We start from the raw sequence: 12,598 nt of genomic DNA, 5'->3' as shown, positions 1-12,598 counted from the left end.
GTGTAAGTGCTTATAAAGTGCATTTCTGTAGGATTCAGCAGTCGTACCTCTATTGTCAATCTGCATAGGTGTCGTGAAGTTTGCCACTTCTGCCTTAAGAAGCGTGAAGTTGGCTTTGGAGAATTTTTTTACGGTTGTTTCCCTAATGGGGGGTGGGTGCGGGATGTGGATGTCTAGGGTGATTAGTTTGTGGTCGGATCTGACCAATGAGGAGTTGGCCTCTGATGTGGAACACCGGCCACCCATGTTGGTGATGACCAGGTCTAGGATATTGCTGCCCCTGGTGGGGGTGTGGATAAGTTGATCCAAGGTGTTGGAATTGATGATTTCCAGAAAACGTTGAGCAAAAGAGTTGGTACATGAGTAGTTTTCCCAGTTAATGGTAGGGTAGTTGAAATCACCCATTATTAGAGTGTTGGGTTGTACCTTAATATTTTCCAGTGTATCAAGAAAAGAGGAGTGGGAATCCTGGGGCATGGTAGGGGGTCTGTAGCAAGCTACAATCTGGATTGCAGTTTTGCCCAGAGTTAGTTGAACTTGGATAATCTCGGCTGCATTATGCTGAGCAACTAGCTTGGAGGTGTGGATATCCTTAATGAATATGGACACGCCTCCACCTTTAGTGTTTTGGTCCGGGATTAGTGGCCAAAAGGTGTGGTATGAATTATAGCCTGGTAATGCAGGGGTGCTCTCTGGAGCTTTGAACCAGGTCTCTGTCGCTGCACAGATGTCAATATTCTCCATTTTAAGGAGTGCCTCGAATGAGTGCATTTTGAGGTTTAGACTTCTAGCATTGTGTAGCATTACCCTCAGATTTTGCTTGCTTGTACCTGTTACGGTGGTGAATTTGTCATTTGAACCTTGCCTAAAAAGGCACTATAGGGGTGGCAAGAGCCTTTGCCAGTATCCGGAATCCCAAGGGCGACAGGTGCAGGCCATCTCTGGCCATCTCTAGTTGCAATTTTCGTAATTTACAAAAATGTACCATTTGTAGTAGCCTATTATTATTAGGCACTAAAAACAAAATGTTTCTCAACATTTTGGGTGGAGGAAAAATAGATAATAAATAATAAATAAACAATAAACAATAAAATCATAAAAAATAAAAAAACAAGAAATAAAAACTAAGGAAACTGTGAATGGGTGGTATGTATTTGACATCAGACAGCAACGTTATTGTTGGTATTATTGGTTCTATGTATACATATAAATATATGAAACTTTTTAGTATAGAGCATTTTAGAAATGCAAGGTTTTGGTATAAAAATGTGTGGGGTATATATACATATACATTTATGCAATTGTTTACATTCAGATTTTAAATTAAAAAAATTTAAATAAAATGTTTGTATAATATTGGGGCATGTTAAAATTTGGTAACATGGTTTAAAAAGTGTGGAGCCTTTGAAAAATTTAAAATCTTAAATTTTGTATTATGCAACTTGTCATGTGATCTTGTCATGTGGTTTTGTGATTTTAAAAGGAAGTGGTAGTGCATGCATACTAATTCTGAAGAAGTCTATGTGTACTCACTGATGAAAGTGCTCAATAAATTGTGAAATCTTGTCAACCAGGTGTCTCTTTCATGGCATTGTCCATAGCCACAAAAGCTTTAACAGGCAGTACTACCAACATAACAGGATTTGAAAAACAGATGACTTTGACATGCCAGGACTAACGTTTTAATTATTTTTGCAAGGATAATTACAATTCAGCCAATGATTTTCCTGGAAATATATATTTAAATTTTATACTTTGGGTTTTAATAATTAACAAGTCCCTTCTCCAACAACTTGTCATTTAACAAAGTCTGTCATCCATATTAACCACAGATAAAGCTGCAAATACCTGAATGAATACCACACAAAACTGGCCAGAAGTCCAAAAATAGTTATTTTTTAATAAAATACACAATAATTCTCTAGTGCCTCGGCTGTAAAAAGCCTTTAACAGAGTATAATCATACACACTAAAACCTGAATTTATATACTTTTGAACTTTGTAAATTATTTCATTATCCAATGAAACAATTGATCAATTACAATTTACTTAATTACATTACAACAAACATTTCCAAGTGCATTTTTGATTCAAATTCCTGGGGCTCATAGTGTCAGACTTAAGAATCAACATGGTCTCTTAGGTTCATAGGTTCATAGGTTCATACTAGGCTATCTGCCCAAGGGCATTTATAAGCCTAGCCCATAGTTATGTGGCTTTCGCCACCCCTTTAGTTTGAATAAAAACTATGCCTATCATTTTTCTGTGCCTCTGTCAAGCAGTGATACTGAAGTAATCCCTGGGGTATATCTGCGATCTCCCATCCATTGGTCAAGATTCCTCTTGAACAAGGCCAGCGAGGTGCTCTGCCTCATATGTACCGGGATTTTGTTCCACAGCATAGGGAGTCTCTGGGTGATGAATCTGTCCCTCCAGCACGTTCTATTTATAACCGTGTCAAGGTTTAAGTCTCCCGCCCTTGTGGTTCTGAGGGATCTAGATTTTTTGAGGTGAAGCATATTCATCAAATCTGGGTTTGACATGGCCTTATATGTCAGGCACAGGTCACCTCTGAGCAAGTGGTATGAGACTGAATAGAGCTGGAGTTCTTTCAGTCGGGCAGCATAAGACATATTTTTGAGACCCTTTATCCTTTTGGTGAGGAACTTTTGGGGCCTTTCAAGCTGCAGCAGGTGTCTGGTCAGATACATTCCAAACGGGGCATTGTACTCAATCATAAGTCTAATGAGTGATGAGTACAGGGGGACGATGACCTCCCTTGATCTAGATGTGAATCCCTTCATGATCAGGTGGGCGATATAGAAGGTTTTCCTAACTACTTTAGCAACATGAGTGTCAAGCGAAGGCTACTGTCAACTTGGGTCCCCAGATCCCTGATGACTTTTTCTGTGCTCAGTGGATTGCCACCTATATGGTAGCTAGGGGTAACCTTGTTTTTCCCAAAGGGTATGACTATGCATTTTTTGGCGTTTAACTTCAGGCCATGGCTCTGGCACCAGTTATCCATTTCTGTGAGGCCCTTCTGGAGGATATCTGTGTCAGATGTGTTTTCGACTATAGCGCCCAGTTTGCAGTCATCTGCAAACTTTGTCAGCCATAACCCTCCTGTGTTTGCTTGTACTTCAGAAAAGTAGATGCCGAACAAGAGTGGACCCAGGACTGAGCCCTGTGGGACACCACTTGTGACAGGCTTTGAGTCTGACATGGCTCCAGCAACTCTGACCCTGTGGGTTCTGTCACTTAGCCAGTTTGCAACCCATCTTGTGATGTATGGGTTTACATTCAAGCTGATGAGTTTTTCGATGATACCTGAGTGGGGTATTGTGTCGAAGGCCTTTGCCAGGTCGAGGTAGGCTGTATGGACTGCCTTTCCCTCATCAATGGCCTTGGTGACTGTCTCGAAAAAGTCAACCAAGTTTAAGAGGCAGGATCTGCCTTTGACAAAGCCAAACTGGGTTGGATCCAAAGTCTGCAAGTTCCCTATGTCTTTATTTATGAGTTCCATTATGATCCTCTCCATGGCTTTGCAGATAAGGCTTGTCAAGCTAATGGGGCAGTAATTTCCAGGTAATTTTCTTTTTTTCTTAATACATATTTTATATGTTGATCAATCATCAATTCAGTAATTTCTACTTTATCTAAAATTGTTGCTTGTAGCCCCTCTGGGTTACTATTGTAAAACTCCTTAAAATAAACTGCTACTAGGCTAGTTAATTTACTTTTCCTAATGTCTCTTATATGTTCTTTGAGTCTATATGCAAATTGTCCTTTACTTTCCCCCACATAATTTTTTTTACAGGGACATTTTAAACCATAAATAATTTTCTCCATATTACAACTATATATACCTCTTGCTTGAATTTTTTTTTCTATTGATGTATGTAATTTCCTTTACTATAAACTTACATATACTGCATTTTCCACATGAAAATGTGCCTAACATTTCTGGGGATAAAACTAACCCTGTAGAAGGCATACTAAACTTCCCACGTACTAAAAAAATCTTTTATACTTCTACCTGTTCTGAAAGAGAAGTTGATATTCTTTTTTTGTAAAAAAATCAACTTCTCTTTTTAATCTTGTCCAAGAACATTTTATTTGTTCTTTTACTACCTCTGAAAATACTGAATATGTTGATGTAAAATATATGCATTCCTGTTCTTTCCTATTTTTTTTATTTCCCTGTATATTACCTCTTTTCTGGTTCCAATTTAGCACTTTTTCCAACCCCTGTTCCACTTCTTTTACTGGGTATCCTCTGTCACAAAACTTATGAAAAGTTTCTTCCATTTCCCTTTCCTTATCTATCGAGTTATTACATAACCTTTTTACCCTGTGAAATTCTCCATATGGAATAGACCTAATAGTGTGAGGGGGATGACAACTGGACCGACGTAAAACAAAATTTGTTTCTAAAAACTTTCTATGTATTTTTGTTCTTAACATAAAATTCTTCTTACCCTTTACATTAACATCTAAGTATAATGAACTTCATCACCTATCTGTAGCTCATCAAAACTTAACCCCACTTTGTTATCATGCAACTTATCAATAAATGCTTTAACTTTACTGTGTCCCTTCTTTACACACAAAGATCAAATTGTCAATATATCTAAAATATTTAACTACATGTTCTTTGTAAAATTCAGTGGTATAGATGTACCGGCTTTTAAAATGTCCCATAAATATATTTGCATAAGTGGGGGCAAAAGCTGCCCCCACAGCAGTACCTTGTAGCTGCTTATATAGACAGTCATTAAATATTTTCTAAACACATCAAAATTAAATCTGTTGCATACTGAATAACTGGGGCTTCTCCCAAGAGAAATTTTATAGCTGTAATTCCATCTTGATGCTTGATATTGGTATATAAACTAACAACATCAATTATAACAAAATACATTTCTTCTGACCATCTGATTTCCTTGATCTTAACTAGGAAATCAAGGGTATCTTTAATATAAGAGGCATTTTCTCCACAGTGGGTAGCAAAAAATAATGTAAAAAACTTGCTATACTGTGTAAAAAATAACCACAGGCTGAGACTATAGGTCACCCAGGAGGATTGATCAAATCCTTGTGTATTTTTGGGACACATAAAAATTGAGCCATTGTTGCATTTTTAATCCTAGATTTCTGCTGTACATCTTGTAATGAAAAATATTGAAACCTCATTCCCTTATTTATTAGCTCATTATATTCTTTTTCAGCTCTTTTATATTCATCTATATTAATCTTTTTTTAAACCTGCTCATTAATCAGATGTTCATTACACATGGATAAGTATTGAGTATAGTGTAAAATAACCAGCTTGCCACCTTTATCCGCTGGTTTAAATACCAGGTCTTTATTCTGGCTCAATTTATTTAAACTGTTCCATTGTTTTTTACTTAAATTATAATTCACATTTCTCCTATCAAATAATGAATATTCCCTTTCTATACTATGATTCAAAAATGTCCCAAAATGTTTTAAACTGTTGTTTGTTTGTGGAGGCATAAATGCACTTTTTACTTGCACTAATTCAGTATCAAGTTTGTAATATGTGTTTACTTTATCTTCTGAACAACAAGAATAAAAGCTCACATTACTATTATCAGATTCAATGCTTTTATCACTTTCCTGTGGCATATTGTTACTTTCTTTAAAATAATTCATTAAATGCAGTTTGCGATTAAAACAAAAAACATCACACTTCAGTTCATGTAACCTGGGAAACAATGTTGGTACAAATTTCAATTCCTTATTCAGAATGCTCATTTCACAGACTGTTAATGAGCATCCTGATAGATTAATTACATAACCACATTCTACAGAAGCAGTTTTTTTACATTTAGTTCCATTTACCTCGCTTAACAGTCCATTGAAAATTATAGTCCTTATAGTATTCTCCTCCATTCCAGCCCCGTTTTCGGTTCCCCTGGTTCTCATGAAAAGTTTTCATGTATTGTCCATTCCCTGGACGTGGCAAAGCTGGATAATCCTCCTGGTCCATTTCCCCTTCTGTCATGGATGCTCCACTTTCACCCAAGGTATAGGCCAACCCAGTTCTATTCATAACCTTGCTTCCTTCCTCAAACTGCACCCTCTGTCATCTCGCCTTGGGATTGGTTAGCACCTGGAAAGCTCGTTTATTATCATAATCTCGCAAATCTCTTGAACAGTTTGTTTTTCTTTCTCTCTATTACATCTTTTTCATACCCCAACAACTGTTCATTGATTTTAGCAAGAAATTGCTGCAGTTCATCACCCAGAGTTTTATTCCCAAAGTCCTTGCAAACTTCTTTTATTTCATCTCTCATTTTCTGGACCCATTCTAAGCTGCATTTATGTGCAACTGTGACCAATCTCTCATAAAACACTTTGTCTTCCGTTGAAGACAAATCAAATGGGGTAGAAGGATTTTTAGTTGCTATTAACCCTCTAGGTGTAACTTCCAGTTCCACATACCTTTGGAGGCTTTGAATATTAAGGAACACCGCAGTTTCATTGAAGAACAGCTTTTCAGCTTGCACGAACATCTCTTTTACCTCTGGTACCATTAACATCTCATTTTTATGAACAATTCGAGAGAAGGGATTTTGTTGTTTAGATCTCCTTTCCTCTTCCCACTTACTAAAATCCATTGTATTGGGCTCCGACACATTAACATTCTCCTCTCTGCTACGGGTATTAGCTGTACCAGAGCCCCCTGCTCCTCCATTCATTGACGTTAAAAAATTATCAATGGATTTCTGCGGTAAATCCATGGAGGTTTCCTCTAAAAATTCTCGGCAGAGCTGTATATGAATCACTGGCCATGTAACTATATTAACCACAGATAAAGCAGCAAATACCTGAACGAGTACCACACAAAACTGGCCAGTAGTCCAAAAATAGTTATTTTTTATTAAAATACACAATAATTCTCTAGCGCCTGGCTGTAAAAAGCCTTTAACAGAGTATAATCACACACACTAAAACCTGAAGTCTGTCATCCAGTTTTCTTTCACTACAGACCCCCATCAGGGGTGCTACGCTTAACAGGCAGGGGTTTCACCACTGTGCCTTAGTATGTCCAACCAGATATCCTTTTAACCAGAGTGCTATTGGCCTCATTTACTCCCTACTATTCAGCTTGCTGGATTGTTATTAGGAATCCTAGTCAGACTCCTACCTAATGCAAACATTGTTGCATAAAACAGTCTAGTGTATAACACCTATGCAACCAACCTTCATTAGTACTGAGTGATGCTGCAATCCCAGTCCCTGGCATCTGCTGAGAACAGCCATGGGCAATAACCACTCAGCTGTTCTCCCTCACTGCCTGCACTAAAGCCATTGGGCAGTTTCCAGTCCTAGATCACTAGCAACTTGATCATTATCCCTGGAATGTGTCTCACACTGTTATCTTCCAAACATGCTAGTGCTATAAGATACCATAATCAGGACTGTATAACAGATGTTGTATCAGAAGTAATGGTGCTGACATATGTAATGTGAAAAAGTTTAAGTTTCATGAACACTTATACATTTTAAATGGAGTGCTTCTGTTTAATTTCATTATTGTACCCATCATATGTAAAGAGCATATAGCCTTAGAATAGTATTTTGAATTTAATTCTGTCTTGAACAAGAAAACTGTCTTTTTTTAAACTTATTTGAATGCCTAAGTGCAGGTCTTTATATATGGTCACGAAAGTATGTATTAAGTGCTTTAGCAATAACTACAATATATAAATAAAATAGGATGACTGATGAACATCATTTCACCAGATGTTACAATTTTGGGACCATCAGACTCCAGAACAATACAGCGTTACATAAATGTTTACTGTAATGTTTCTTGCTTTATGGGAAGAACTTTTTTTTTTCTTTTTATCTAAACTTTGTCAGAGTTTTACTGTGGTAGTGCAAGGAAAATCTACTCAAGTGTCTTTTCCTTTTCAGGAAGATAAGTGCTAGTTTAGTGTTATTTAACCAAAAGTGTTTACAATATCTTACGCATTGTTTAATATTTATAATATTCCTATTAATGAGGCAGCTAAAAGAACACTACCAGTTATTTTTGCATTTGAATAGTATACCCTACTAAGTATATGTATACTTAACTTGCCTGTTTTGTTTTTTTTTACATTCAGTCACAGTACTGTTATTCTTTTTATTCCTACCTAGACTATATGATTGTATTAGTGAAATGTATAACATATTTTTCATTTTGTACTTGTATATGAGATTGAATCGACATTTGTATCTGTACCTTGTATACGTATAGTGCTGTTATTTATAAATGTGGAGCTTTTCTCCCCTGGCCTCCACTGAAAAAGGACATTTTGTGCAGTCGGACTTTCCTGATAAACAAATTGAAAATAAATAAATAAATAAAATATGTATTGCTATAAAGTTCTGTGTAGACTCTGATTAAGTTGATAGAATGGATCTAACTTCAAATTAAGCTTTCATTGTGCATCTGTGGTCTAAAGAGAGTTAGATTGAAACAAGGTAGAAGCTACTAGGTAGACATAAGGTTGCTGTAAGTAGTGTTAGTAGTTTCATGTGGATTCATTTAAGCAGTGCGGGATATTATTTGTCAAAACTGGTCATTCAAGCATAAGAAAACTGTCATTAGTAAAGATTATTTTCCTAGCATTTCCACAGTTTTCAGATGTTAGTTGCAAACCATTCCATAATAATAAAGTGTTGCCTTGCTGAAATAGGCATGGGAAATGAATCTGATAGTGTTGTGTGAGAGAAGTATGCATGACAATATTGAATATTTCTTGGACAGCAGAAAAAAACGTTTTGGGTGAGGTAGTTGTTATGTGATCATTCAGGTTACTTCAATGTATAGAAATACAACCCCAGCTCATCTAAGTCTTGCATCTTTTCAAATTGTATTTATGTCCTTGTCAGTTTAAAAACTCTTTCATGAAACATTTGGAAATATATTGGTTGATTTCTGACTGTTACTTTCAACTCAGAAGAATAAACAGTGTAGCTCTCTCCTTATTTATTGATTGATTGAATTAATTAATTCATTGATTGTTTCTTGAATACTTTTTTGTTTCTCAAACATGCTTTATCATGCATCTTCTTTTTACTATAGTCAATCTGATACAAAAGAATTTTTAAACCAGGTGAATTTGTGATACTCCACCTTCAGTACTGTATTAAAACATTGGTCTACAGTAAGTATATACTGTACAATGTACCAGGTGAATTACATTACCTTTGTTACTTATTTCATGAAATAAAGCAGTCAGTATATGTCAGTAAATGTGTAGGATGCATCAACTGTAAACCAGTCTGTAAAGTTTTGGATATTTGACAGGACATGTATATAAGGATATTCAGCAAAGTATGTATCTATAACATGACCTATCATTAAGGTTATCCTGGTGACCCATCGCCTGCTATTTCAGAAATCGCAGGTAATGATGTCATAATCTTCCATTTATTTCTAATAATATTTTAATACCATTACACTTTTGAATAAGAACTTGGAATTTCTAACTTGTCTTCTAAAATGTTAAATCTATAACTCTGTCTTCTATATTACTTTTAGAAATGTTAAAATATAAGTTTGAGAATATCTAACAGACAGACTGATATGGTTGCTGATTCTTTGTATAATCATTTTTTCCTGATAGAGATAAATTGCACTGCTTTGTAACAGGTTATGAAAAGACTAACCGAGCATGAAAAGACAAATATTTTGGAATACAGGGATGATATTGGCAAAATGAGTTACATTTGTGCAATCAAAATGTCATAAATGAATCTTAATTACTAAAAAAAAACACTGTTGAAAATGAGAGTATTAAGGTCTTGATTTATTACTTGATTTATATGATATTTGATAAGGATGATGATGCAGCTAGTATTATTCCTGAAAAATAATTTAATTCTAACATTTGGATTCTGAAAAGATTTATTTTTTATTTTGTCTTTCATAAATACTGCCAACCTTTATTGTACACGTTTAATGTTACTATTATTGAAAGAAGCCAAATGACCATCTGCCGCACTCAAAGTAGTAGCCAGAAGTACATAAAGCTATCACATTTATTTAATCTATAGTGTTTTGGTCTTGCTAATTTCCTTTAACTGCTATTATGCACAGGGTGGTCCAGCCTGCAAGCTCTTGCTCACTGCTGCCAGCAGAACAACAGGGAATTTAAGCATAGCAGTTAGGAAATGCTCTGATGAGAATGCATCATCAGGTATTCACGAATTTTGGGCTATTATTTGTACAACACTGTAAGTGTCTGTAAGGTAAAAAACTGATATAAATACATGAATTACAGGAAGTAGGTAATGGTCCAAATTTTGCATTTATTTTTCTAGCACTAACGCCAAATTAACTTTATAAAGCAAACAAGATATTATATTTGATATTTTATTCACTTCTAAGGTTGACCTGATATGCAGTTTAATTTTATGAAGTGAAAACACTGGTTATTTATTGAATTACCCAACCATAGACTATACATTCAGAGTGGAAGGAAATGTAATTATTACTTCAGTATGAATGAAGCTCATCTGAAGATTAGTTGTCCAATCTGTAGACTATAGTGACTATTCATTATATTACTTTTAGAAAGAAACTGGGATTGTGTGATTTAGCATGGTATACTAAATTCAAATGAAGTAACAGATATTAGTAATACTCCTTTTTTCACCTCATTTTTATAGATGGTAGATTTAAGTTTTAGTGGAGGTTATGGACAGTCCATTTTGTTTTCATTTTTTACAGACTGCTAGTACAAACAGGGGCAGTTTGTTAGGCATCCAAGATCACCAGCAGTACAGCAAGGCATGTAATTAGCTCAGCTTATTGTCCTGGTTCACTTCAATAAACACACAACACCAAATGATATTTGACAACCTTTATTAAACTTCCAGAAACATGATTGTTAACCAATATTTTATTTTATTTTTATTTATTTTTATTTTTATTTTACATTTGTTGACCAGGCTAGTCTAAATGGAAACATGTCCATTTTCAGTAGAGGCCCGGGGAGAAAAGCTCCAAGCATAGGCAACAACATAACTTACAGCATAACATACAATTTATACAATAATAAGATAATAGTAGAACATTGTTGAGATTCTAAATATGGAAAAACTTATACAGAATCCATAAATTTCAACCAAAACATGGCACAGGTGATAACATCCATGGAAGAAAACATAAAATAACCATAAGGGCAGCGTAACCACTCACCCTTGATAAGCAGCGTTCCCCCACTTGCTCACTTATCTTTGCAATAACAAGGCAGCATTACCCCCCACTCACCTTCAATTTATTGAATTACACCACCATCCACATAAGCAGCTCTGCTTGCTTATTAACTTATCCAGCACAGCAACCATTCACTTTCCTTCCCAACTTATTGAATTGCACATCCAACACCAGAGGAGGAAAAGAAGAAGGCAAGCCTGCCCCTCTTCTCCGCCTACCCAAACTGAAATAACCACAATCCTACTAATAAAAATGGGGAGTGTGGGAAGGTAGCAAGCTTATGCCAAAAATGTGACTCCTACCTCAGTTACAGTTGACAAAACCCTCTAAGCCCCTCCTTCCCCTTACCTCATTTCCTCCTAGATGTCCCTCCATTCCATTTAACCCTATCCTCCTGTTACTCTCTTAATTCCTGCTAATCTATGTATCGAGCTCCATTTAAAGATGTCCCGGGACAAAATGGTCTGTTCCAAACCTTATTTGTCCTGGTCCACTTCAATAAACACACAACACTGGATGACATTTCATGACCTTTATTAAACTTCAATAAAAATGATTGTTAGCCATTAATTATGAATTTCAACGAAAACATGACACAGGTGATAACATCCATGGAAGAAAACATCAAATAACCATAAGGGTAGTGAAACCACTCACCTTTGATAAGCAGCGTCCCCTACTTGCTTACTTATCTTTGCAATAACAAGGCAGCATTACCCCTCTCACCTTCAGTTTATTCAATTACACCACCATTCAAATAAGCAGTTCTGCTTGCTTATTAACTTATCTAACAGAGCAACCACTCACTTTCCTTCCCAACTTATTGAATTCCACATCCAACACCAGAGGGGGAACAGAAGAGGGCGAGCCTGCCCATCTTCTCCACCCACCAGCCTGACCAGGCTGTTCCCCCTACCTCCGACCAAACTTCTAGCAATCTAGCCACCAGTAAGACACTAGGTCAAACATCATTCGGTGTACCCATCCTCCCTAACCAAATTGGATCAAAGTCATTACCTCCTAACCCTGTACATAACTAATTAAACAGCCAAGTACCTAATAGCTGAAAAGAAACCACTGACCCCTCTTCTATGCTAAGGTAGCAAACCATACCCTCATCATCTATTATAACTACTGCCCATGATCTAATTAAACCATACCAAACATCCAATGGAAACCTCGCATCATACCAAGAGCATTACCAGCCACTGGACCAACTAGTAAGCCCACTGTCACTGAAGCCATGCCAAGGCAATTGCATACCACCATGCCACATTGCAACCCCCATTTATCACCCAATTAATTTTTTTATTCTTTTGCTGTCTGATGAATGTAATACCCCTCATAGATCTC

Source organism: Protopterus annectens, chromosome 6.part0 (genome assembly GCF_019279795.1).
Source record: "Protopterus annectens isolate FY-2018-M chromosome 6.part0, PAN1.0, whole genome shotgun sequence".
Taxonomy (NCBI): domain Eukaryota; kingdom Metazoa; phylum Chordata; order Ceratodontiformes; family Protopteridae; genus Protopterus; species Protopterus annectens.
Note: the sequence above shows the minus strand (reverse complement) of the source record.